The sequence below is a fragment of the Suncus etruscus genome, chromosome 9, assembly GCF_024139225.1.
Source record: "Suncus etruscus isolate mSunEtr1 chromosome 9, mSunEtr1.pri.cur, whole genome shotgun sequence".
NCBI lineage: Eukaryota > Metazoa > Chordata > Mammalia > Eulipotyphla > Soricidae > Suncus > Suncus etruscus.
In genome coordinates, this window is record NC_064856.1 from 60,368,680 (window position 1) to 60,382,077 (window position 13,398).

General features: G+C 40.4%; 1 pseudogene; it reads left to right on the forward strand.

The window, feature by feature from the left end:
- The first annotated feature begins 6,218 nt into the window (after positions 1-6,218).
- On the forward strand, positions 6,219-7,371 carry LOC126018935 (heterogeneous nuclear ribonucleoprotein A3-like; annotated as a pseudogene).
- Positions 7,372-13,398: the final 6,027 nt, after the last annotated feature.

The following is a 13,398-nucleotide window of genomic DNA, read 5'->3' on the forward strand; positions in this document are numbered from 1 at the left end:
AAATTCTTGACAACAATACAGTGATGTGGTCTGTTACTCCCAGAAATACTTTTATTTTTATAAATAAGAATGAGGGAAGATCTCCTGGTTTACTCTCATTTTTGTAGACTCTGTAGAGCCCCAGAGCATAATTACTAAAACTGCAGACAGAGGGAATAGAAGGAATTGAGCAAACTCCTTAACACTTTATCCAAACTGAAGGTATATTAAAAGCTCCAACAGGGACAGGCCCTTAGCAAGAAACTCTAATTTCATAGATCCAAAGTGAGTGTCAGGAATTTGCTTTTTCATGAAGATTCTAAGGGATTTTTAGTCAATTAGTCCAAAAACTCCAGCTTGGAGGATGTGGTTGTGTATGTTTATCCTAAAGACTTAGTAGCAGATACTACCAAACTCTTTGGAAGCTTAGATTAAAGTGGAACCTCAAGCTTTGTGTATATGTGATAAAGGATGTGTGAGAGTATGGAGTAAATGTGTGTATGCCATGTATGAAATGGGAACTCAGAGAGGTGAACCTGGAGATTTTTTCAGCTGGTGAGAAAAACTAAAGGGTGGTTTCAAGGGAATTATCTACAAGACTCTTAGTACTAAACTGTCTAATCTTTATTCAGGGTTGCTAAACAGGAGCTCATTGATAGCTTCTGGGTGAGGGGATCTTTGAACTAACTGAAATTGTATGCAAGATATGTGTCTTGTGCTTTTCTTAGATACAGGATATCACCTCCACCAAACTGACAAGAGAGCCACCAAACATCTTCTTTTTGCAAATAAAATTTTAATCATTGAATTAACACAAGCATGGAGCAGCTAGAAAGCTATGAATAAAACCTAGTCTCTTGGGGCCGGAGCAAATAGCACAGCAGTAAAGCATTTGCCTTACACACAACCAACACAGGACAGATCTGATTTGAATCCAGGCATCCCATATGGTCCCCTGAGCCTGCCAGGAATGACTTCTGAGTGCAAAGCCAGGAAGAGCCCTTGAACACTGCCAAGTGTGACCCCAAAAACCAAACCAAAACAAAACAAAACACCTAGTCTTATCAAGATGATAAGACTTGTATCTTTTGAGCCAATCTAATATTTAGGCATTGTACTGCAACCTGGGAAATGATAAATGAGTAAGTTATTTCTTGCAGCTTTATTTATAAAAGTAAAAGAATTGGAAACATCATAAATGTCAACCAACTGGGAACCTCAGTGTATGGTATATACCCAAAATAATAATAGTGTACATAAACTATGAGACACACAGTTATATATTTCAGATTTACTTGTACATATAAGTGCCTGTGTGTGAGTATATTCACAAAAATTAGCACAGAAGACAAGTAACATTAGCCAGATAATGTTAGATGAGAGAACTAATGTTAGAGGAGGAATGTTAAGTGACTGGAACAAAAGTTAGTTACTTTATACTCTATACAATTAAAGTTTAGGGGTATTTTTTGTAATGTCACTTTTTTTTATTAAACCACCACGAAATAGAGTTAAAAATTGTTGATGTCTTCAGTTGTACAATCGATATTCCAACACCAGTGTTCATGTCCTGCCACCAATTTCCCCAGTTACCTCCTCTTGTCCCACCCCACCTCACTCCAATCCTACCCCCAGCCTGCCTCTTGGGCAAGACACTTTTCTTCTTCCATCTTTTTCCTTCTCCTCTTCCTCCCCTCCTCCTCCTCTTCCTCTTTCTGTTCTTCCCCTTCTCCTCCTCTCCCTCCTCCTCCTTCTCCCTCCCTCCTCCTCCTCCTCCTTCTTCTTCTTTCTTCTTCTACTACTACTTTTCTTCTCCTCCTGCTCCTCCTCCTCTACCTCTTCCTTTTCCTCCTCCTCCTCTCCTCCTCCTCCTCCTCCCATGGTTTGCAATATAAAGGAGTATTATGCATATGACTTCTTCCTTTTTCAATTTTCCATTCTTGTCTCATGTGATCATTTCCAACTATCATTGTCACAGTAGTCCCTTCCCTGTACACTTACAATTTAAATTATATAATTAAATCATTCATTAACATTCAAAATGAAATGAACTAAAAGCATTGAGATGAACAATTTGTGTTACAGCTCTGCTTCCCCAAAATGGCACCGTGGATTGACATGAAGCTGAAAATATGGTTCTCACATGGCTGCCTATGTGAAGCCCCTACTTTGACCTAGGGCACAGCATGTCCTATAAACACTGCTAGGCCACCAGAAATAACAATAACAAAACCAAAGAGTACTGGAGTAAGCCTGACTAAAACCTACTTTTATTTTTCTACTTTTTCTATTTGCAATAATAGCCAACACACAGGAATCTGCAAAAATAGTACAAAGAGTGCCATGTACTTTTTACCCAGCTTCCCCCAATGCTGACATTGCTGGTTGTTATATAATACAAGCAGGCATTTTGCTGTTATTAGAAATCAGGCTTCAGATCTTACTCTAAACGTTATTTTTAAATATAACATTGTCATTACTCATTTAAAAATGTTTGGGGACATGAGAGATAATACAGTTTGTGCAGCTCTTGCTTTGCATGAAGTTGACTCAAGTTCTTTCCCAGGCACCACAAAAGGTCTCCTGAGAATAACTGAAATGAACCAAAACCCAAAAAGGGTGGGAATCGGTGATACACTTGGGGTCTTCAGAGAGATAATGTAGTGGGGTAAGGAACTTACCTTATGCATGGCTGAACCAAGTTTTATCTCTGGCATTTCATATTGCCCATAAGTTCCAAAATTAAGCCAAACACTAACACATACGACTCTAAAGCAAAAGCAAATAAGCAAAAAAGCACTGATTAAGTTCCTGTAGTGTCAGGAATAGTGTTAAATGTAGGAATGTGGCCCATCCATGCGGGGTTGTTTTTCTTTCAGGAGTAAGAAGGCCACTCTGAGGAGTGTTCAGAAACCACTCCTGGGATGAAACCCAAGAATCCTGCATGCATGGTATGTGTTCTCATCCTTTATACCACTTCTCCAAGCCTTCCTGATGAAGGGACAGAGTAGAGATTCTTCTCAACTGGTGGAAGTTACCCTCTTACTCAAGTGGTAACAGCATCATAGAGGCTCAACACAACACAGAAATAGTGGCCACAGCCCTAAAAAGGAATTGTGTCCCTTGCTGTCCTGGTCATAGAGTTTCAGAGCTTGCCTGAACTCAAGCTTTCAGTCCTTAAAAGAGCATGGGGTCCTCAAACTTTTTAAATAGGGGGCCAGTTCACTGTCCTTCAGACTGTTGGAGGGCCAGATTATAGTAAAAACAAAAATTATGAACAAATTTTTATGCACACTGCAAATATCTTATTTAGAAGTGAAGAAGCAAAATGGGAATAAATACAATATGTGGCCCGCGGGCCATAGTTTGAGGACCATTGGGCCATAAGCAATCACCTGAGCTATCTTTTTCCTGGAGCCATACAGGGATTTGGCCTTGCTCTCTTCAAGTCTTCAGCTCATCACTCATTCCCATCAGAAATGATCATGAGTCCTCAACCCTGAAGCAGTGGGCCAGAAGAGATGGTTAGCACATGGCTCACAGGGCTCCCCAGGGTCCATTTGACTCATGATCAGGAGAGAAATTGAAAAGTCCCAGGCCAGGCTTAAGCACATCTTAGGACCAGAGAGTCAAGAGAGAAGCAGCCTCTTTCCAAGACCACTGCCAGTTCAGGGACTAATGAATATGAAGTCCGCCCACCCCCTTTCTCGTATGTGCCACCCAGTACTTTGGAGGTCCTGGATGCATAAGTGAGTTCAACACTGGTTGGATAAGAAGCAAAATCACCCAAGTGATAGCTGACCAGTCATGAAAGATGCCAAGAAGGCTCTTGTGTCACTTTCCACATCAGTTCTAGTCTTCACTAAACCCATGTACTGGAAGGTTCCTCACTCAGGTCCTAGATGAGGCTTAGATGCTGGATGCTTGCTGATGCATGTGTGTAAACCAGACCTTTCTCATTCCCAAGTCCTATGTCTTATGTCCTATATCCAGCACAGAAACTGGGAGCATGTGGTCTCTCTTCTCCTTCCCAGGTTCCCACTAAACAGATCGCAGAGAACACATTAATAAAGAATCAATCCTATGCACATGCTTTTCATGCAAGAGACCAGGATTGATTCAGATACTGAAAGGTCTACTGAGCACTACCAGGAGTGATCTCTGAATACAGATCCAGGGATGGCCTTAGAGCACCATCAGGTGTGAACCCAAACCCCAAATAAATAACCAGTAGAAAGTAATCATGCTTAAACAGAGAAAGAAAGGAAGCCAAAAGGAAACAGGTAAGAAAATGGTAAGAGAATCTCTAATAAGAAAATGGGGGGGGGGGGTCAGCGCTGTGGTGCTAGAGGTAAGGTGTCTGCCTTGCCAGCACTAGCCTAGGACGAACCGCGGTTCGATCCCCAGTGTCTCATATGGTCCCCCAAGCCAGGATGACTTCTGAGCGCATAGCCAGGAGTAACCCCTGAGCATTACCAGGTGTGGCCCAAAAAACAAAAAGAAAGAAGGAAGGAAGGAAGGAAGGAAGGAAGGAAGGAAGGAAGGAAGGAAGGAAGGGAGGGAGGGAGGGAGGGAGGGAGGGAGGGAGGGAGGGAGGGAGGGAGGGAGGGAGGGAGGGAGGAAGGAAGGAAGGAAGGAAGGAAGGAAGGAAGGAAGGAAGGAAGGAAGGAAGGAAGGAAGGAAGGAAGGAGAAAGAAGAAGAAAGAAGAAAGAAAGAAAGAAAGAAAGAAAGAAAGAAAGAAAGAAAGAAAGAAAGAAAGAAAGAAAGAAAGAAAGAAGAAGAAAGAAAGAAAGAAAGAAAGAAAGAAAGAAAGAAAGAAAGAAAGAAAGAAAGAAAAAAGAAAGAAAGAAAGAAAGAAAGAAAGAAAGAGAAAGAAAGAAGGAGAAAGAAAGAAAGAAAGAAAGAAAGAAAGAAATAAAGAAAGAAAGAAAGAAAGAAAGAAAGAAAGAAAGAAAGAAAGAAAGAAAGAAAGAAAGAGAGAGAGAGAGAGAGAAAGAAAGAAAGAAAGAGAGAAAGAAAGAAGAAAAGAAAATGGAGGAGTGATGCCTGATGAAGCAGAAGCAGGTATCCTCAGCCAAGTCCTGAGTTACCCACCAAGATGAACTGTTGATGGGGCAGAGCGGTGGCACAGCTCTAGGGCATTTGCCTTGCAAGTGGTTGACCTAGGACAGACCATGGTCCCATCCACTGATGTCCCATATGGTCCTCCAAGCCAGGAGCAATTTCTGAGTGAATAGTCAGGAATAACCCCTGAGTGTCACTGGGTGTGGCCCAAAAACCAAAACAAAAAAAAACAAAAACAAAAAAAAGGACTGTAGAGAAAAGGGGGCTGTACTACCCTGGAATGACCCCAGGAAACTTTGTTGCACTACATTAGACTAAATGCCAAAAGGCTAAAGGGGAAAAAAAAATCTGTAAACAGATCTGAGAGACTTCTTTTTTAAATGACTCATGACTTAGCAATTCTGGTAATACTTTGTGCATTCTAGGATTGAAAAATTTGGAAAATAATCATGAAAATAACATCTATTCTCAAAGGGAATATACAAATATAGAAAGAAGAGGTATATAGAATGAACCAGAGTGCTCTGTTGGTACTGTAGGTTTTAATAGGTTAGTGTGGGCTGGAAAGATAGAACAAGAGGTATGGCACTTGCCTTACATGCAACTGGCCTGGTTTCTGTCCTTGTTTCTGCCCCTCGTTTCTGCCCCTAAATTTCACCAGGAGTAAGCCCTGAGCACCACTATTTGTGGTTTAAAAACAAACAAACAAAAAAAGAAAGAAAACAAACAACTTAATAAGTAGATGAATTCGTATATAGGCAATTAATAGATTGCCTATCCCAATTACTAGATGAGATTTATGAGGGCATAAGATTAAACATATCTTTATTTCTATGTACATATTTATAAGCAGGTGTGTTTGCATAAATATCCCTTGCTCTGTCCACTGCAAATGCCAGGAAATAATAATGTTTAGTGCACAGTTTGATACATAATTTCCGCTTTTTAAAAAATGGAGTCAGAGGTTCTTAGAGAAACTAGTAATTCTAGAACTGGCACATAAAAATACAAGATGAACCTAGAGCATCTTATTAAGCCAAAAATTAAGCATCACTTCAGAAATGACACTGACTGGAGAAAGACACACTTGAATAGGACCTTGGTGGCCAAATCTAAGACACAGATACATAAAGTAACTAGTCTTAAGAAAGGGTTATAGGAGTCTGTTCTCAAAATGGAGGTAAAACTGCCACCTGGTTGCCTCCAGCCCGACTCACGCCATCGCCGCCTCCAGGGGGAGGAGGGCCATGATCCAAAGGAACCAGAACAGTTGAAAAAACTGTTTATTGAAGATTTGAGTTTTGAAATACAGATGATAGTTCAAGAGAACATTTTGAGAAATGGGGTACCTTTACAGATTGTGTGGTGATGAGTGACCCCAGACAAAATGTTCTAGAGGCTTTGGTTTTGTGACTTACTCATGTTGTTGAAGAGGTGGATGAGCAATGTATGCTCGACCACATAAGGTTGATGAGCGAGTAGTGGAACCAAAGAGAGCTGTTTCTAGAGAGGATTCTGAAAAGCCTGGTGCTCATCTAACAGTGAAGAAAATTTTTGTTGGTGGTATTAAAGAAGATACAGATATATTAAAGAAGATAAAGGAATATAATTTGAGAGACTACTTTGAAAAGTTCGGCAAAATTGAAACCACAGACGTGATGGAAGACGGGCAGCGTAGAAAAAAGAGGATTTGCTTTTGTAACTTTTGATGTTCATAATACAGTTGATAAAGTTATTGTTTAGAAATACCACACTATTAAAGGGCATAATTGTGAAGTAAAAAAGGCCCTTTCTAAACAAGAAATGCAGTTTGCTGGATTGCAAAGAGGTCATGGAGGTGGATCTGGCAACTTTCTGGGTCGTGGAGGCAATTTTAGATTGGGCAATTGGAGTGGTGGAGGAAACTTTGGATGAAGAGGAGGCTATGGTGGTGGAGGTGGTGGTAGCAGAGGTAGTTATGGAGAAGGTGATGGTGGATATAATGAACTTGGTGGTGATGGTGGTAACTATGGTGGACGTCCTGGTTATAGTAGTAGAGGAGGCTATGGTGGTAGAGGACCAGGATATGGAAACCAAGATGGTGAATATGGTGGAGGTGCTGAAGGATATGATGGTTAAAAGGAGGAGTAAATTTTGGTGGTGGTTACAATGGTAGTGGTGGCATCTATAATGATTTTGGAAATTATAGTGGACTAGAGCAATTAAATTATGGACCCATGAAAGGGAGCAGTTTTGGTGGCAGAAACTCAGGCAGTTCATATGATTGTTGTTATGAATCTGGTGGTGGAAGTGGTGGCTATGGTAGCAGAAGGTTCTAAAAACTCAACAGCAAAGGGCAGTTCTTAGCAAGAAAGAGAGCGAAAAGTTATCAGAAAAGCTGCAGGTTACTTTGAGACAGTCATCCCAAATCAATTAGAGGAACTGTAAAAATCTGCCTCAGAAGGAGCGATGATCCATAGTCAGAAAAGTTACTGCAGCTTAAACAGGAAACCCTTCTTGTTCAGGACTGTCATAGCCACAGTTTGCAAAACTGCTCTATTGATTAATGCAATGTAGTGTCGACTAGATGTACATTCCTGAGGTCTTTTTTATCTATTATAGCATTGTTTTATTCTTTTTCTTTTCATTACATCAGGTATATTGCCATGTAAATTACGATAGTAGTGCCAGGAATAAAAAAATAATGACTTTTTAACTATAAAAAAAATAAAAGAAAGGGTTATAACCATAAATAAAAGAAGATGTTGAGATAAATATGGTTCTGAGAATATGCTGATATAAATAAGCTCCTGGAGAACAGAAAACTCTCCATTGCAGTTGAATACATTAATAAATTGAGATGAATGACAGGATTAGAAAATCCTCTCTGGTAATCAGCAGATTAGTCATTAATTCAGGGAAAAATCATTGATAGTAAAATCTCAAAGCATTACTTCACAACACACATGTTGGTTATGAAGATGGTAGTACACAATAGAGAAATGTGGCAGAAAACATCATAGAAAAGTGGTCAAAGTTTTCCCCAAAAAATATATGGAGGAAACATCAGACTTCCCTTTCCTATCCCACTCTCCCCTACCCCTTTGTATGCAGAAAGCTAGTTGAATAATAAGCATCGATAGAATACCAGATAAAACCAATAGCAACAGAGGTTTTTGCTCTAGAGACACTAAATAATCTGGAATATATTAGATCAGCTACTAAAAGGAGGAAGCTACTGTTACTCTCTAAATCATCTACATGCCAACTTGGGATGGAGATAGAAAAAACAAAAGTTATTTTGTTTGTTTTTGAGGGTTTTTTTCTGAGACCATATCTAGCAGTGCTCAGAACTTACTATTGTCTCGAGCCACTATTGGGTACTCAGGGGAACATATGTGGTGCAGGGACTGAACCAAGTTAGTAGTTTATATAGCTACTATATCTCTAGCCTCTTGGGTACTTGCATGAGATTTATGGACTTCCTCAAACTCATCCTCTGACTCCCACCAGGAGTGTTTTCTCTGAGGCATACCTGATTAATAATCAGCCTCTACTTACTTGAAGGCCTTAAAGAGCAGAGAGCTCCTTACTTTATCATCAGTCCATTCCAACAATAGCGACTATGCCTCTCCCTCTTCTTTAGTTTTTCTTGTGTCCTATGAAAAAATACAGAACCAGTCTTTCTCAAATATCAAGAGCCTTATAAATAGCCCTATAAATGATATAAATAAATACATATATATATAAATACAGATAGTGAGGTTTCCCAAGAGTCTGAGGTGCAAAACTTGTAATTTGTTCAACTCTTGTTCCATGTTGCTTACTCACACTCTGACCTAAACTAAGACTAAGCCCCTCTCATGATGCTGTGATCTGGCCAGCACAGTGGCATAAGGACTGCTGATACCCTCTCACCAGCAGTCCCTTGATTGAGTGAATTCTGTTTTCCTGTGGTCAAAACACTAGACTTCTTTTTTTAGGAGGGTAGTTTGTTTCAGTCCTGGCTCCAAACTCAGGGATTTACTCTCAGTGGGCTCTGAGTGCCAGAGATCAAAGCCTGATAGGCCACAGGCAAAGTAAATGCCTTATCCACACTATTTTACTTCTCCAACCCCACACTAGACCTTTTTTTAATTCAGCCTATAACTGTGTTGACTTTTATAATAACCATGTCATTACGTGGCTCACAAAAAAACCCTGGGCCACTGAAATTCCCAGATCTTAATCACAAAAAAATGAAATATCTCTACTTTACCCTCTCTAAAATGATCCTGAATATCAGAATATCCTGTGTTCGCATACAGGATTTTGTGTGGATGCCATGACACAACATATTGTTTATCTCATACAAAAAGGAATCAAGCTTATCTCAGATTCTCCCTTCTGGCTTCACATAACTTTTCTTTGGGATAAAAAGGGGAAAAGATGTAAAGCAGAGAAGGATTCCTGAGGTTTTTACGTCAACATTCCACCATTAAATTAATGCTAACAAAAGCTTGATTTCACTAATCCTGAGAGGAACTTGATCTCCAGATGGACTGAACTTGCTGGTTCGATGCCTGCACCACAAGGCCTCTTTCTCAGTCCAGAGTTGTTTGCTTTTCCTTTTTAAAAAAGACTTTGAAGTTTAAAAGAGCATTTATCGCTTTTTAAGAACAAGCCCCAAAGAACTTTTGTAAGCAACCTCATTCCAGTGAAGGTTAACTGAATTAAGTGGAACAGTCATCTTTCATAACAATCAAAGAAGTGGGGGGGGGGTGTATTTGTTCCACATGGTCTCCCTGGTGTGTAACCCTGGGCAACTTCAGGGCTTAATGCTGAGACCTAGATTCCTCTCCATCTGCCTCACTTCTAAGAGAGTCTACTATGAGCTCTTGCTTTAAAATATTGCCTGTGGGGGCCTGAAGCCATAATACAGTGGGCAGGGCATTTGCCTTGCATGTGACAGACCCAAATTCAATACTCATCATCTCTTATGGTCCACTGAGATGCCAGGTGTGGTTCCTGAGTTTAGAGGCAGCAGTAACTCCTGAGCATTGTCAGGTGTTACTCAAAATTAGTAAATAAATATATATTTATAAAATATCAAACTGTATTCTAAAGATTCTTAGAATCTTGAATCCAGTTACCTACTTACACTGCTCCTTGGCTAACTCACAAATACCTCCATCCAATCCCAATAATGCCTGCCCTTCCATCTGTGTCCTCTGACTCAGTAAAGAGAAAGTCCATTCTTAAGCTGCTCAAGTGCACTGCAAGGTTTCCCCAGTCTCCTCACACATGCCTATATTACACAAGTGTCTTTCTATGTACCCCTCAGGAATCTATCAGGAAATTCTTAGCTTTGTCCTTCAAGGAAAAGTTCAATCTATATTAAACCTATTTTTAGTGAAAAAAAAATAGAACATAGCCATTTCTTATTTTATTTCTACTACTACTTGGATTAGTTGACTATGGTTCTTCTGTGTGTCACCAATGCAACTGGCTCCCAAAAATATCCTTCAGTATAAAACATCAGCATCTTTTCCATGATCCAAGAGGCCACTTTATGATCTGTTTCTGGTCTCTAAAAATGAGCCCCAGACCCACTGACCTCCTCACTGTTTCTCCAAGTTAATTTGCATCCTTGGGTCTTTGTACTTACTGTACCTACATAAAAGAAACAGTTTTCCACTGGGAGACTATTTCTCTCACTTATTGCCTGCTGGGCTCACTTCTTCAGACTGTCCAAATATCACCTTATTCAGGGACACCTATTCTAATCATTACCTCTATCCTGTCACTCTTTACTCTGCTTATTTTGTTTTTCTTGTAAACTCCCAAGCAATACACAGGAAGCTTTGGGGACTACTGCCTGTAGTTCCATGCTAGGGCCCATTGACACAGTGCCACTCAAGCCCTGCACTTCAGGGCACCTCTGGGCTACCCCAGTGCTTGAGCACCTCCAAAACCACACATCCAGTGTCCAGGAAGCCATTTGGGGCCAAGATTTAAATCTAAATCAGACACATGAAAAGCATGTAATTTACCTCCTATACAGTGTTCCTGGCCCTTCTTTTCTGTCTTGATAGCACTTGCCTTTATCTAATACATAATGTAATTGCCTCCAGTCCCAATAATGTAAAAGTAGTTGCTGAGAGATAGTACAGTAGATAAGACACTTGCCTTGCACGTGGCCAACCCAGGTTTGATCTCTAGCACCACATATGGTTCAATAAACCAGCAAGGAATAATCCCTGAACATAGAGTCAGGGGTAAGGACTGAACACCACTAAGTGTGATGATAATAATAATAATAAAGTATAAACTTTTTGGTTTCTTTTAGCTTTTTGACTACTGTATCTCAGGTGCCTGTAAAAATGCCTCATAAATATGTGAGCACAGGTAACTGGTTTTTTGGGGGGTCACACCCGGCAGCGCTCAGGGGTTACTCCTGGTTCTATGCTCAGAAATCGCTCCTGGCAGGCTTGGGGGACCTTATGGGATGCTGGGACTCGAACCAATGACCTTCTGCATGAAAGGCAAACGCCTTACCTCCATGCTATCTCTCTGGCCCTGGTAACTGTTTTTTAATAAATTTATTTATTAACTGATGGATTCCTTAAGATGTACAAAGTACCATACTGATACATTTTTTTTTTACAAATGAATCAATTAAGATTCAGGAATTTTCCAGATGTGATAATCAATATTTAAAACCAGAGGTAGATAGATAACAGTGTTAGATCTGGGTATATATCCATTACATCAAAATCTGAGTCAAGGGCCAGAGTGAGAGCACAGTGGGTCAGGCATTTGCCTTGCACATGGCTGACCTGGATTTGATCCCTAGCATCCCATATGGTCCTCGAGCCTTTCAGGCATAATTTCTGAGCACAGAGCCAGGAGTAACCCCTGAGTACCATTGGGTGTGGCCCCAAAATAGTTTGTAGGAATCATAATTTCTTCAGGGGTTACACAAAGCTTTTTTTTTGGGGGGGTCCACACCTGGCAGCGCTCAGGGGTTACTCCTGGCTCTAGGCTCAGAAATCGTTCCTGGTAGACTGGGGGACCATATGGGTTGCCGGAATTCGAACCACTGTCCTGCATGCAAGGCAAATGCCCTATCTCCATGCTATTTCTCAGGCTCTACACAGCGCACTTTTTTTAAAAATTTAATTTTTAAAGGCCTAGTCTTTAGGTCAGAATCTTTTTTACTTCTTTCCTAGGATTGTTGACACAGATCAAATCCTGCTTCATTCCAAACATTGGAATCCCTGTATTAGCATAGTCAATATAGGGATGCCTCTGTCCCTCAGGACAGAGAGAAATTAGTCAGCACTATTTGATATAAATGCAAAACCTGAGTGTTTCTTTCTTTTTTTTTTTTTTTTTGGTTTTTGGGCCACACCCAGCAGTGCTCAGGGGTTACTCCTGGCTATCTGCTCAGAAATAGCTCCTGGCAGGCACGGGAGACCATATGGTACACCGGGATTCGAACCAACCACCTTTGGTTTGCAAGGAAAACGCCGCTGTGCTATCTCTCCGGGCCCCTGAGTGTTTCTTAATCTGTTTAATTTCTCTAAAATTTCAGCATGAAACCTGGATAATTGGGCTATAATAATAGTATAATAAGTAGTGCTTACCTTGCACATTGCCAACCAAGTTTCAATCCCTGAAATCCCATCTGGTCCCCTGAGTCTGCCAGGATTGATTCCTGAGCACTGAGCTAGAAGAAAGCCCTGAGCAAGTTGGGTGTGGCTCAAAAACAAAGTTTCTGGCAAATATCTTAAAAAATTGAATTGTTAATAGGCATATAAAAATTATAGTTACTTGTGATTAAGGAAACATGAATCAAAACAGCGATGAGATATCATCTTATACCAGTGAAAATGTCATATATTAACATGTCCAGAAATAGCCTGCATTGGTGTGGAAATGATAAGAAAAGGACCATCATTTACGGTTACTGTCATCTAGTTCAACCTCTATGGAAAGCATTACAGAGATTTCTCAAAAAATTTTTCACAAAAGAACAAAACTCTGATAAGACCCAGTGATATCATTTCTTGGCATCTACCCTCTAAACACATACCATTAATTTGAAAATGTAGGGGCCGGAGTGATGGCGCAGCAGTAGTGCATTTGCCTTGTACACAGCTGACCCAGGATGGACTGTAGTTGGATCTCCCAGCATTTCATATGGTCCCCAAAGCCAGGAGAGATTTCTGAACGCATAGCCAGGAGTAATCCCTGAGTGTCACCAGTGTGATCCAAAAAATACCCCCCCTGAAAAATGTATATGCACACCTATGTTTATTGAAGCATTAAGTACTATTGCTAAGATATGGAAACAACCCAAAATGTCCATCTACAAGTGAATTGATTATGAA